Here is a 12,709-nt window from a genome sequence, read left to right on the forward strand (position 1 = left end):
GGAAGCGCATAGTAAACAGGACAACTGACCGCATCCTTATGACTAACATTAGTAGTAGATGTAGATCTAGTTGTTGTAGTAGCAGGCGGATCAGTGTGAAGTAATTTGCACGTGAACACATGACTAATCGACAATCTTAATCAAGAGTTATGCGTTGACAGAGTTGATCTATGCAATGGAGTGGAGTAGACTGGTAAAAGTTCGTCGCGAGCAGGATTTGAACCTGCGCGGGGAAACCCCATTGGATTTCGAGTCCAACGCCTTAACCACTCGGCCATCGCGACCATTCTCTCCACTATCAACAAGCGTCATCCACCCGTCAGTGAGAACACCGTCCATCTCTCGCATACTCACTACTTTCACAATACTCGCATAACATTGTCACTGACATCTAGCGTTCTAAACAACGACTAATCGCTCTGCTCCGACTACCAATCAGTCCGATTTCCACACCCCAATTTTCACTTGGTCATTGACAAATGCAGATTTGGTATGGTGCGTCTTTATGATACTAAAATAACACTGAAATTTGAATATTTAACATGTTAACTGAAACAAAAACTTGGTCGTCAACTGATGTTCTGAGTCTATCAGGCATTGTTCTGTCGACTGTAAATTCACACACGATTTGGTGCAATTCGCACTTCCTTTGTACAAGTTTACAAAACTCCAACTCCACCTTCAAGACTCGTGTCCATAGATCGGGCAAACCATTACACACAGCCTCCACAATCTCACTCCAACTAATCACCTATTCCACACTACCAAATATATTGCACTTTGATTCTTCTAACTAAACTAAGCAAAACAACACTACACTACACCACACTAAACGAGCCTTCCGATTTCCCCATTTATTGTCCGTAATTACTTACAGACCAGATGAGGCACTGGACATAATTACACTGAGGCACAGTGAGTTTCATGAGACTGACTGTGTCAGTTGTAGATAGCACGACCAGATGAATATGTTGTAGTGGACATGGCCAACATGTCCTTATTGTTTAGTGGTGAGTGTGTTTTATGCGTTGTGTTCTCCATGTGCCAACATATGAGGAACATCTCTCTCGAGCAGAGCATTCAGACAACATCAATCTGTGACTGGTGACTAACCTCATCAATTTGTTTGTCGACAGAGAGTGGTCATCGGTTGTTGTTGTTGTTGTTGTCGTGGTGGTGGTGGTGGTGGTGGTGTTGGTCGTCGTCGTCGTAGTCGTCGTCGTGATCGTCGTCAGCACCGACTGGCAGTTAGTGCCCAATCGATTGGAGGTGGATTATGGTGGAAATTCGATGAGGAAGTCTACAAGTGAAACACTGAGTGACTAAGAATGATCACGTCGAACTGAATGGTGTGTGCTGACTGATGTGAACTGAAGGCAGTTAGGTGGAGTGGTTTCTGTGCATGGAGGTGGTGATCGATTAGTTGGAACCAGTTGTGCAGAGTGGTGTGAACATGTGAGAGATCTTCCACACTGATGTGTTTGAATGAAGCTGATTTGTGACTGTTTCATCTGGTAAGAGGTTGGTTTGAATTGTGTTTGATATGGCTGGTTGTTTGAAGTGTTTAATAATGGAGTGGTGTGTGTGAGTTGAGAGGATCACATGGTGGTCAGGATGGCCGAGCGGTCCAAGGCGCTGCGTTCAGGTCGCAGTCCACTCTGTGGGCGTGGGTTCGAATCCCACTCCTGACACTAGACTTATGCACACGAACACAAACTCAATCACGCTCATCTAAACACGCACACACCAGTACAAACGGAAACACCCACTGGTCAATGTATGCATCAGATATGACAATGTGCATATTCAGCACATCGTGTACAACATAACATACATGCAGAGGAAGCGCATAGTAAACAGGACAACTGACCGCATCCTTATGACTAACATTAGTAGTAGATGTAGATCTAGTTGTTGTAGTAGCAGGCGGATCAGTGTGAAGTAATTTGCACGTGAACACATGACTAATCGACAATCTTAATCAAGAGTTATGCGTTGACAGAGTTGATCTATGCAATGGAGTGGAGTAGACTGGTAAAAGTTCGTCGCGAGCAGGATTTGAACCTGCGCGGGGAAACCCCATTGGATTTCGAGTCCAACGCCTTAACCACTCGGCCATCGCGACCATTCTCTCCACTATCAACAAGCGTCATCCACCCGTCAGTGAGAACACCGTCCATCTCTCGCATACTCACTACTTTCACAATACTCGCATAACATTGTCACTGACATCTAGCGTTCTAAACAACGACTAATCGCTCTGCTTCGACTACCAATCAGTCCGATTTCCACACCCCAATTTTCACTTGGTCATTGACAAATGCAGATTTGGTATGGTGCGTCTTTATGATACTAAAATAACACTGAAATTTGAATATTTAACATGTTAACTGAAACAAAAACTTGGTCGTCAACTGATGTTCTGAGTCTATCAGGCATTGTTCTGTCGACTGTAAATTCACACACGATTTGGTGCAATTCGCACTTCCTTTGTACAAGTTTACAAAACTCCAACTCCACCTTCAAGACTCGTGTCCATAGATCGGGCAAACCATTACACACAGCCTCCACAATCTCACTCCAACTAATCACCTATTCCACACTACCAAATATATTGCACTTTGATTCTTCTAACTAAACTAAGCAAAACAACACTACACTACACTACACTACACTACACCACACTAAACGAGCCTTCCGATTTCCCCATTTATTGTCCGTAATTACTTACAGACCAGATGAGGCACTGGACATAATTACACTGAGGCACAGTGAGTTTCATGAGACTGACTGTGTCAGTTGTAGATAGCACGACCAGATGAATATGTTGTAGTGGACATGGCCAACATGTCCTTATTGTTTAGTGGTGAGTGTGTTTTATGCGTTGTGTTCTCCATGTGCCAACATATGAGGAACATCTCTCTCGAGCAGAGCATTCAGACAACATCAATCTGTGACTGGTGACTAACCTCATCAATTTGTTTGTCGACAGAGAGTGGTCATCGGTTGTTGTTGTTGTTGTTGTCGTGGTGGTGGTGGTGGTGGTGTTGGTCGTCGTCGTCGTCGTAGTCGTCGTGATCGTCGTCAGCACCGACTGGCAGTTAGTGCCCAATCGATTGGAGGTGGATTATGGTGGAAATTCGATGAGGAAGTCTACAAGTGAAACACTGAGTGACTAAGAATGATCACGTCGAACTGAATGGTGTGTGCTGACTGATGTGAACTGAAGGCAGTTAGGTGGAGTGGTTTCTGTGCATGGAGGTGGTGATCGATTAGTTGGAACCAGTTGTGCAGAGTGGTGTGAACATGTGAGAGATCTTCCACACTGATGTGTTTGAATGAAGCTGATTTGTGACTGTTTCATCTGGTAAGAGGTTGGTTTGAATTGTGTTTGATATGGCTGGTTGTTTGAAGTGTTTAATAATGGAGTGGTGTGTGTGGGTTGAGAGGATCACATGGTGGTCAGGATGGCCGAGCGGTCCAAGGCGCTGCGTTCAGGTCGCAGTCCACTCTGTGGGCGTGGGTTCGAATCCCACTCCTGACACTAGACTTATGCACACGAGCACAAACTCAATCACGCTCATCTAAACACGCACACACCAGTACAAACGGAAACACCCACTGGTCAATGTATGCATCAGATATGACAATGTGCATATTCAGCACATCGTGTACAACATAACATACATGCAGAGGAAGCGCATAGTAAACAGGACAACTGACCGCATCCTTATGACTAACATTAGTAGTAGATGTAGATCTAGTTGTTGTAGTAGCAGGCGGATCAGTGTGAAGTAATTTGCACGTGAACACATGACTAATCGACAATCTTAATCAAGAGTTATGCGTTGACAGAGTTGATCTATGCAATGGAGTGGAGTAGACTGGTAAAAGTTCGTCGCGAGCAGGATTTGAACCTGCGCGGGGAAACCCCATTGGATTTCGAGTCCAACGCCTTAACCACTCGGCCATCGCGACCATTCTCTCCACTATCAACAAGCGTCATCCACCCGTCAGTGAGAACACCGTCCATCTCTCGCATACTCACTACTTTCACAATACTCGCATAACATTGTCACTGACATCTAGCGTTCTAAACAACGACTAATCGCTCTGCTCCGACTACCAATCAGTCCGATTTCCACACCCCAATTTTCACTTGGTCATTGACAAATGCAGATTTGGTATGGTGCGTCTTTATGATACTAAAATAACACTGAAATTTGAATATTTAACATGTTAACTGAAACAACAACTTGGTCGTCAACTGATGTTCTGAGTCTATCAGGCATTGTTCTGTCGACCGTAAATTCACACACGATTTGGTGCAATTAGCACTTCCTTTGTACAAGTTTACAAAACTCCAACTCCACCTTCAAGACTCGTGTCCATAGATCGGGCAAACCATTACACACAGCCTCCACAATCTCACTCCAACTAATCACCTATTTCACACTGCCAAATATATTGCACTTTGACTCTTCTAACTAAACTAAGCAAAACAATACTACACTACACCACACCACACTAAACGAGCCTTCCGATTTCACCATTTATTGTCCGTAATTACTTACAGACCAGATGAGGCACTGGACATAATTACACTGAGGCACAGTGAGTTTCATGAAACTGACTGTGTCAGTTGTAGATAGCACGACCAGATGAATATGTTGTAGTGGACATGGCCAACATGTCCTTATTGTTTAGTGGTGAGTGTGTTTTACGTGTTGTGTTCTCCATGTGTCAACACATGAGGAACATCTCTCTCGAGCAGAGCATTCAGACAACATCAATCTGTGACTGGTGACTAACCTCATCAATTTGTTTGTCAACAGAGAGTGGTCATCGGTTGTTGTTGTTGTCGTGGTGGTGTTGGTCGTCGTCGTCCACATAGTCGTCGTCGTGATCGTCGTCAGCACCGACTGTCAGTTAGTGCCCAATCGATTGGAGGTGGATTATGGTGAAAATTCGATGAGGAAGTCTACAAGTGAAACACTGAGTGACTAAGAATGATCACGTTGAACTGAATGGTGTGTGCTGACTGATGTGAACTGAAGGCAGTTAGGTGGAGTGGTTTCTGTGCATGGAGGTGGTGATCGATTAGTTGGAACCAGTTGTGCAGAGTGGTGTGAACATGTGAGAGATCTTCCACACTGATGTGTTTGAATGAAGCTGATTTGTGACTGTTTCATCTGGTAAGAGGTTGGTTTGAATTGTGTTTGATATGGCTGGTTGTTTGAAATGTTTAATAATGGAGTGGTGTGTGTGAGTTGAGAGGGTCACATGGTGGTCAGGATGGCCGAGCGGTCCAAGGCGCTGCGTTCAGGTCGCAGTCCACTCTGTGGGCGTGGGTTCGAATCCCACTCCTGACACTAGACTTATGCACACGAACACGAACTCAATCACGCTCATCTAAACACGCACACACCAGTACAAACGGAAACACCCACTGGTCAATGTATGCATCAGATATGACAATGTGCATATTCAGCACATCGTGTACAACATAACATACGTGCAGAGGAAGCGCATAGTGAACAGGACAACTGACCGCATCCTTATGACTAACATTAGTAGTAGATGTAGATCTAGTTGTTGTAGTAGCAGGCGGATCAGTGTGAAGTAATTTGCACGTGAACACATGACCAATCGACAATCTTAATCAAGAGTTATGCGTTGACAGAGTTGATCTATGCAATGGAGTGGAGTAGACTGGTAAAAGTTCGTCGCGAGCAGGATTTGAACCTGCGCGGGGAAACCCCATTGGATTTCGAGTCCAACGCCTTAACCACTCGGCCATCGCGACCATTCTCTCCACTATCAACAAGCGTCATCCACCCGTCAGTGAGAACACCGTCCATCTCTCGCATACTCACTACTTTCACAATACTCGTATAACATTGTCACTGACATCTAGCGTTCTAAACAACGTCTAATCGCTCTGCTCCGACTACCAATCAGTCCGATTTCCACACCCCAATTTTCACTTGGTCATTGACAAATGCAGATTTGGTATGGTGCGTCTTTATGATACTAAAATAACACTGAAATTTGAATATTTAACATGTTAACTGAAACAACAACTTGGTCGTCAACTGATGTTCTGAGTCTATCAGGCATTGTTCTGTCGACCGTAAATTCACACACGATTTGGTGCAATTAGCACTTCCTTTGTACAAGTTTACAAAACTCCAACTCCACCTTCAAGACTCGTGTCCATAGATCGGGCAAACCATTACACACAGCCTCCACAATCTCACTCCAACTTATCACCTATTCCACACTGCCAAATATATTGCACTTTGACTCTTCTAACTAAACTAAGCAAAACAATACTACACTACACCACACCACACTAAACGAGCCTTCCGATTTCACCATTTATTGTCCGTAATTACTTACAGACCAGATGAGGCACTGGACATAATTACACTGAGGCACAGTGAGTTTCATGAAACTGACTGTGTCAGTTGTAGATAGCACGACCAGATGAATATGTTGTAGTGGACATGGCCAACATGTCCTTATTGTTTAGTGGTGAGTGTGTTTTACGTGTTGTGTTCTCCATGTGTCAACACATGAGGAACATCTCTCTCGAGCAGAGCATTCAGACAACATCAATCTGTGACTGGTGACTAACCTCATCAATTTGTTTGTCAACAGAGAGTGGTCATCGGTTGTTGTTGTTGTCGTGGTGGTGTTGGTCGTCGTCGTCCACATAGTCGTCGTCGTGATCGTCGTCAGCACCGATTGTCAGTTAGTGCCCAATCGATTGGAGGTGGATTATGGTGAAAATTCGATGAGGAAGTCTACAAGTGAAACACTGAGTGACTAAGAATGATCACGTTGAACTGAATGGTGTGTGCTGACTGATGTGAACTGAAGGCAGTTAGGTGGAGTGGTTTCTGTGCATGGAGGTGGTGATCGATTAGTTGGAACCAGTTGTGCAGAGTGGTGTGAACATGTGAGAGATCTTCCACACTGATGTGTTTGAATGAAGCTGATTTGTGACTGTTTCATCTGGTAAGAGGTTGGTTTGAATTGTGTTTGATATGGCTGGTTGTTTGAAATGTTTAATAATGGAGTGGTGTGTGTGAGTTGAGAGGGTCACATGGTGGTCAGGATGGCCGAGCGGTCCAAGGCGCTGCGTTCAGGTCGCAGTCCACTCTGTGGGCGTGGGTTCGAATCCCACTCCTGACACTAGACTTATGCACACAAACACGAACTCAATCACGCTCATCTAAACACGCACACACCAGTACAAACGGAAACACCCACTGGTCAATGTATGCATCAGATATGACAATGTGCATATTCAGCACATCGTGTACAACATAACATACATGCAGAGGAAGCGCATAGTGAACAGGACAACTGACCGCATCCTTATGACTAACATTAGTAGTAGATGTAGATCTAGTTGTTGTAGTAGCAGGCGGATCAGTGTGAAGTAATTTGCACGTGAACACATGACCAATCGACAATCTTAATCAAGAGTTATGCGTTGACAGAGTTGATCTATGCAATGGAGTGGAGTAGACTGGTAAAAGTTCGTCGCGAGCAGGATTTGAACCTGCGCGGGGAAACCCCATTGGATTTCGAGTCCAACGCCTTAACCACTCGGCCATCGCGACCATTCTCTCCACTATCAACAAGCGTCATCCACCCGTCAGTGAGAACACCGTCCATCTCTCGCATACTCACTACTTTCACAATACTCGTATAACATTGTCACTGACATCTAGCGTTCTAAACAACGTCTAATCGCTCTGCTCCGACTACCAATCAGTCCGATTTCCACACCCCAATTTTCACTTGGTCATTGACAAATGCAGATTTGGTATGGTGCGTCTTTATGATACTAAAATAACACTGAAATTTGAATATTTAACATGTTAACTGAAACAACAACTTGGTCGTCAACTGATGTTCTGAGTCTATCAGGCATTGTTCTGTCGACCGTAAATTCACACACGATTTGGTGCAATTAGCACTTCCTTTGTACAAGTTTACAAAACTCCAACTCCACCTTCAAGACTCGTGTCCATAGATCGGGCAAACCATTACACACAGCCTCCACAATCTCACTCCAACTAATCACCTATTCCACACTGCCAAATATATTGCACTTTGACTCTTCTAACTAAACTAAGCAAAACAATACTACACTACACCACACCACACTAAACGAGCCTTCCGATTTCACCATTTATTGTCCGTAATTACTTACAGACCAGATGAGGCACTGGACATAATTACACTGAGGCACAGTGAGTTTCATGAAACTGACTGTGTCAGTTGTAGATAGCACGACCAGATGAATATGTTGTAGTGGACATGGCCAACATGTCCTTATTGTTTAGTGGTGAGTGTGTTTTACGTGTTGTGTTCTCCATGTGTCAACACATGAGGAACATCTCTCTCGAGCAGAGCATTCAGACAACATCAATCTGTGACTGGTGACTAACCTCATCAATTTGTTTGTCAACAGAGAGTGGTCATCGGTTGTTGTTGTTGTCGTGGTGGTGTTGGTCGTCGTCGTCCACATAGTCGTCGTCGTGATCGTCGTCAGCACCGACTGTCAGTTAGTGCCCAATCGATTGGAGGTGGATTATGGTGAAAATTCGATGAGGAAGTCTACAAGTGAAACACTGAGTGACTAAGAATGATCACGTTGAACTGAATGGTGTGTGCTGACTGATGTGAACTGATGGCAGTTAGGTGGAGTGGTTTCTGTGCATGGAGGTGGTGATCGATTAGTTGGAACCAGTTGTGCAGAGTGGTGTGAACATGTGAGAGATCTTCCACACTGATGTGTTTGAATGAAGCTGATTTGTGACTGTTTCATCTGGTAAGAGGTTGGTTTGAATTGTGTTTGATATGGCTGGTTGTTTGAAATGTTTAATAATGGAGTGGTGTGTGTGAGTTGAGAGGGTCACATGGTGGTCAGGATGGCCGAGCGGTCCAAGGCGCTGCGTTCAGGTCGCAGTCCACTCTGTGGGCGTGGGTTCGAATCCCACTCCTGACACTAGACTTATGCACACAAACACGAACTCAATCACGCTCATCTAAACACGCACACACCAGTACAAACGGAAACACCCACTGGTCAATGTATGCATCAGATATGACAATGTGCATATTCAGCACATCGTGTACAACATAACATACATGCAGAGGAAGCGCATAGTGAACAGGACAACTGACCGCATCCTTATGACTAACATTAGTAGTAGATGTAGATCTAGTTGTTGTAGTAGCAGGCGGATCAGTGTGAAGTAATTTGCACGTGAACACATGACCAATCGACAATCTTAATCAAGAGTTATGCGTTGACAGAGTTGATCTATGCAATGGAGTGGAGTAGACTGGTAAAAGTTCGTCGCGAGCAGGATTTGAACCTGCGCGGGGAAACCCCATTGGATTTCGAGTCCAACGCCTTAACCACTCGGCCATCGCGACCATTTTCTCCACTATCAACAAGCGTCATCCACCCGTCAGTGAGAACACCGTCCATCTCTCGCATACTCACTACTTTCACAATACTCGTATAACATTGTCACTGACATCTAGCGTTCTAAACAACGTCTAATCGCTCTGCTCCGACTACCAATCAGTCCGATTTCCACACCCCAATTTTCACTTGGTCATTGACAAATGCAGATTTGGTATGGTGCGTCTTTATGATACTAAAATAACACTGAAATTTGAATATTTAACATGTTAACTGAAACAACAACTTGGTCGTCAACTGATGTTCTGAGTCTATCAGGCATTGTTCTGTCGACCGTAAATTCACACACGATTTGGTGCAATTAGCACTTCCTTTGTACAAGTTTACAAAACTCCAACTCCACCTTCAAGACTCGTGTCCATAGATCGGGCAAACCATTACACACAGCCTCCACAATCTCACTCCAACTTATCACCTATTCCACACTGCCAAATATATTGCACTTTGACTCTTCTAACTAAACTAAGCAAAACAATACTACACTACACCACACCACACTAAACGAGCCTTCCGATTTCACCATTTATTGTCCGTAATTACTTACAGACCAGATGAGGCACTGGACATAATTACACTGAGGCACAGTGAGTTTCATGAAACTGACTGTGTCAGTTGTAGATAGCACGACCAGATGAATATGTTGTAGTGGACATGGCCAACATGTCCTTATTGTTTAGTGGTGAGTGTGTTTTACGTGTTGTGTTCTCCATGTGTCAACACATGAGGAACATCTCTCTCGAGCAGAGCATTCAGACAACATCAATCTGTGACTGGTGACTAACCTCATCAATTTGTTTGTCAACAGAGAGTGGTCATCGGTTGTTGTTGTTGTCGTGGTGGTGTTGGTCGTCGTCGTCCACATAGTCGTCGTCGTGATCGTCGTCAGCACCGACTGTCAGTTAGTGCCCAATCGATTGGAGGTGGATTATGGTGAAAATTCGATGAGGAAGTCTACAAGTGAAACACTGAGTGACTAAGAATGATCACGTTGAACTGAATGGTGTGTGCTGACTGATGTGAACTGAAGGCAGTTAGGTGGAGTGGTTTCTGTGCATGGAGGTGGTGATCGATTAGTTGGAACCAGTTGTGCAGAGTGGTGTGAACATGTGAGAGATCTTCCACACTGATGTGTTTGAATGAAGCTGATTTGTGACTGTTTCATCTGGTAAGAGGTTGGTTTGAATTGTGTTTGATATGGCTGGTTGTTTGAAATGTTTAATTATGGAGTGGTGTGTGTGAGTTGAGAGGGTCACATGGTGGTCAGGATGGCCGAGCGGTCCAAGGCGCTGCGTTCAGGTCGCAGTCCACTCTGTGGGCGTGGGTTCGAATCCCACTCCTGACACTAGACTTATGCACACAAACACGAACTCAATCACGCTCATCTAAACACGCACACACCAGTACAAACGGAAACACCCACTGGTCAATGTATGCATCAGATATGACAATGTGCATATTCAGCACATCGTGTACAACATAACATACATGCAGAGGAAGCGCATAGTGAACAGGACAACTGACCGCATCCTTATGACTAACATTAGTAGTAGATGTAGATCTAGTTGTTGTAGTAGCAGGCGGATCAGTGTGAAGTAATTTGCACGTGAACACATGACCAATCGACAATCTTAATCAAGAGTTATGCGTTGACAGAGTTGATCTATGCAATGGAGTGGAGTAGACTGGTAAAAGTTCGTCGCGAGCAGGATTTGAACCTGCGCGGGGAAACCCCATTGGATTTCGAGTCCAACGCCTTAACCACTCGGCCATCGCGACCATTCTCTCCACTATCAACAAGCGTCATCCACCCGTCAGTGAGAACACCGTCCATCTCTCGCATACTCACTACTTTCACAATACTCGCATAACATTGTCACTGACATCTAGCGTTCTAAACAACGACTAATCGCTCTGCTTCGACTACCAATCAGTCCGATTTCCACACCCCAATTTTCACTTGGTCATTGACAAATGCAGATTTGGTATGGTGCGTCTTTATGATACTAAAATAACACTGAAATTTGAATATTTAACATGTTAACTGAAACAAAAACTTGGTCGTCAACTGATGTTCTGAGTCTATCAGGCATTGTTCTGTCGACTGTAAATTCACACACGATTTGGTGCAATTCGCACTTCCTTTGTACAAGTTTACAAAACTCCAACTCCACCTTCAAGACTCGTGTCCATAGATCGGGCAAACCATTACACACAGCCTCCACAATCTCACTCCAACTAATCACCTATTCCACACTACCAAATATATTGCACTTTGATTCTTCTAACTAAACTAAGCAAAACAACACTACACTACACTACACTAAACGAGCCTTCCGATTTCCCCATTTATTGTCCGTAATTACTTACAGACCAGATGAGGCACTGGACATAATTACACTGAGGCACAGTGAGTTTCATGAGACTGACTGTGTCAGTTGTAGATAGCACGACCAGATGAATATGTTGTAGTGGACATGGCCAACATGTCCTTATTGTTTAGTGGTGAGTGTGTTTTATGCGTTGTGTTCTCCATGTGCCAACATATGAGGAACATCTCTCTCGAGCAGAGCATTCAGACAACATCAATCTGTGACTGGTGACTAACCTCATCAATTTGTTTGTCGACAGAGAGTGGTCATCGGTTGTTGTTGTTGTTGTTGTCGTGGTGGTGGTGGTGGTGGTGGTGTTGGTCGTCGTCGTCGTAGTCGTCGTCGTGATCGTCGTCAGCACCGACTGGCAGTTAGTGCCCAATCGATTGGAGGTGGATTATGGTGGAAATTCGATGAGGAAGTCTACAAGTGAAACACTGAGTGACTAAGAATGATCACGTCGAACTGAATGGTGTGTGCTGACTGATGTGAACTGAAGGCAGTTAGGTGGAGTGGTTTCTGTGCATGGAGGTGGTGATCGATTAGTTGGAACCAGTTGTGCAGAGTGGTGTGAACATGTGAGAGATCTTCCACACTGATGTGTTTGAATGAAGCTGATTTGTGACTGTTTCATCTGGTAAGAGGTTGATTTGAATTGTGTTTGATATGGCTGGTTGTTTGAAGTGTTTAATAATGGAGTGGTGTGTGTGAGTTGAGAGGACCACATGGTGGTCAGGATGGCCGAGCGGTCCAAGGCGCTGCGTTCAGGTCGCAGTCCACTCTGTGGGCGTGGGTTCGAATCCCACTCCTGACACTAGACTTATGC

The 12,709-nt window shown here is 44.5% G+C and overlaps 1 non-coding gene across 1 annotated transcript; it reads left to right on the forward strand.

The window, feature by feature from the left end:
* The first annotated feature begins 10,774 nt into the window (after nt 1-10,774).
* Smp_tRNA_00803_Leu_CAG.1.1 lies at nt 10,775-10,856 on the forward strand. The gene has a single exon. It is a non-coding gene (tRNA).
* The last annotated feature ends 1,853 nt before the right edge of the window (nt 10,857-12,709 follow it).

This window comes from Schistosoma mansoni, chromosome 4, assembly GCF_000237925.1.
Source record: "Schistosoma mansoni strain Puerto Rico chromosome 4, complete genome".
Taxonomy (NCBI): Eukaryota; Metazoa; Platyhelminthes; class Trematoda; order Strigeidida; family Schistosomatidae; genus Schistosoma; species Schistosoma mansoni.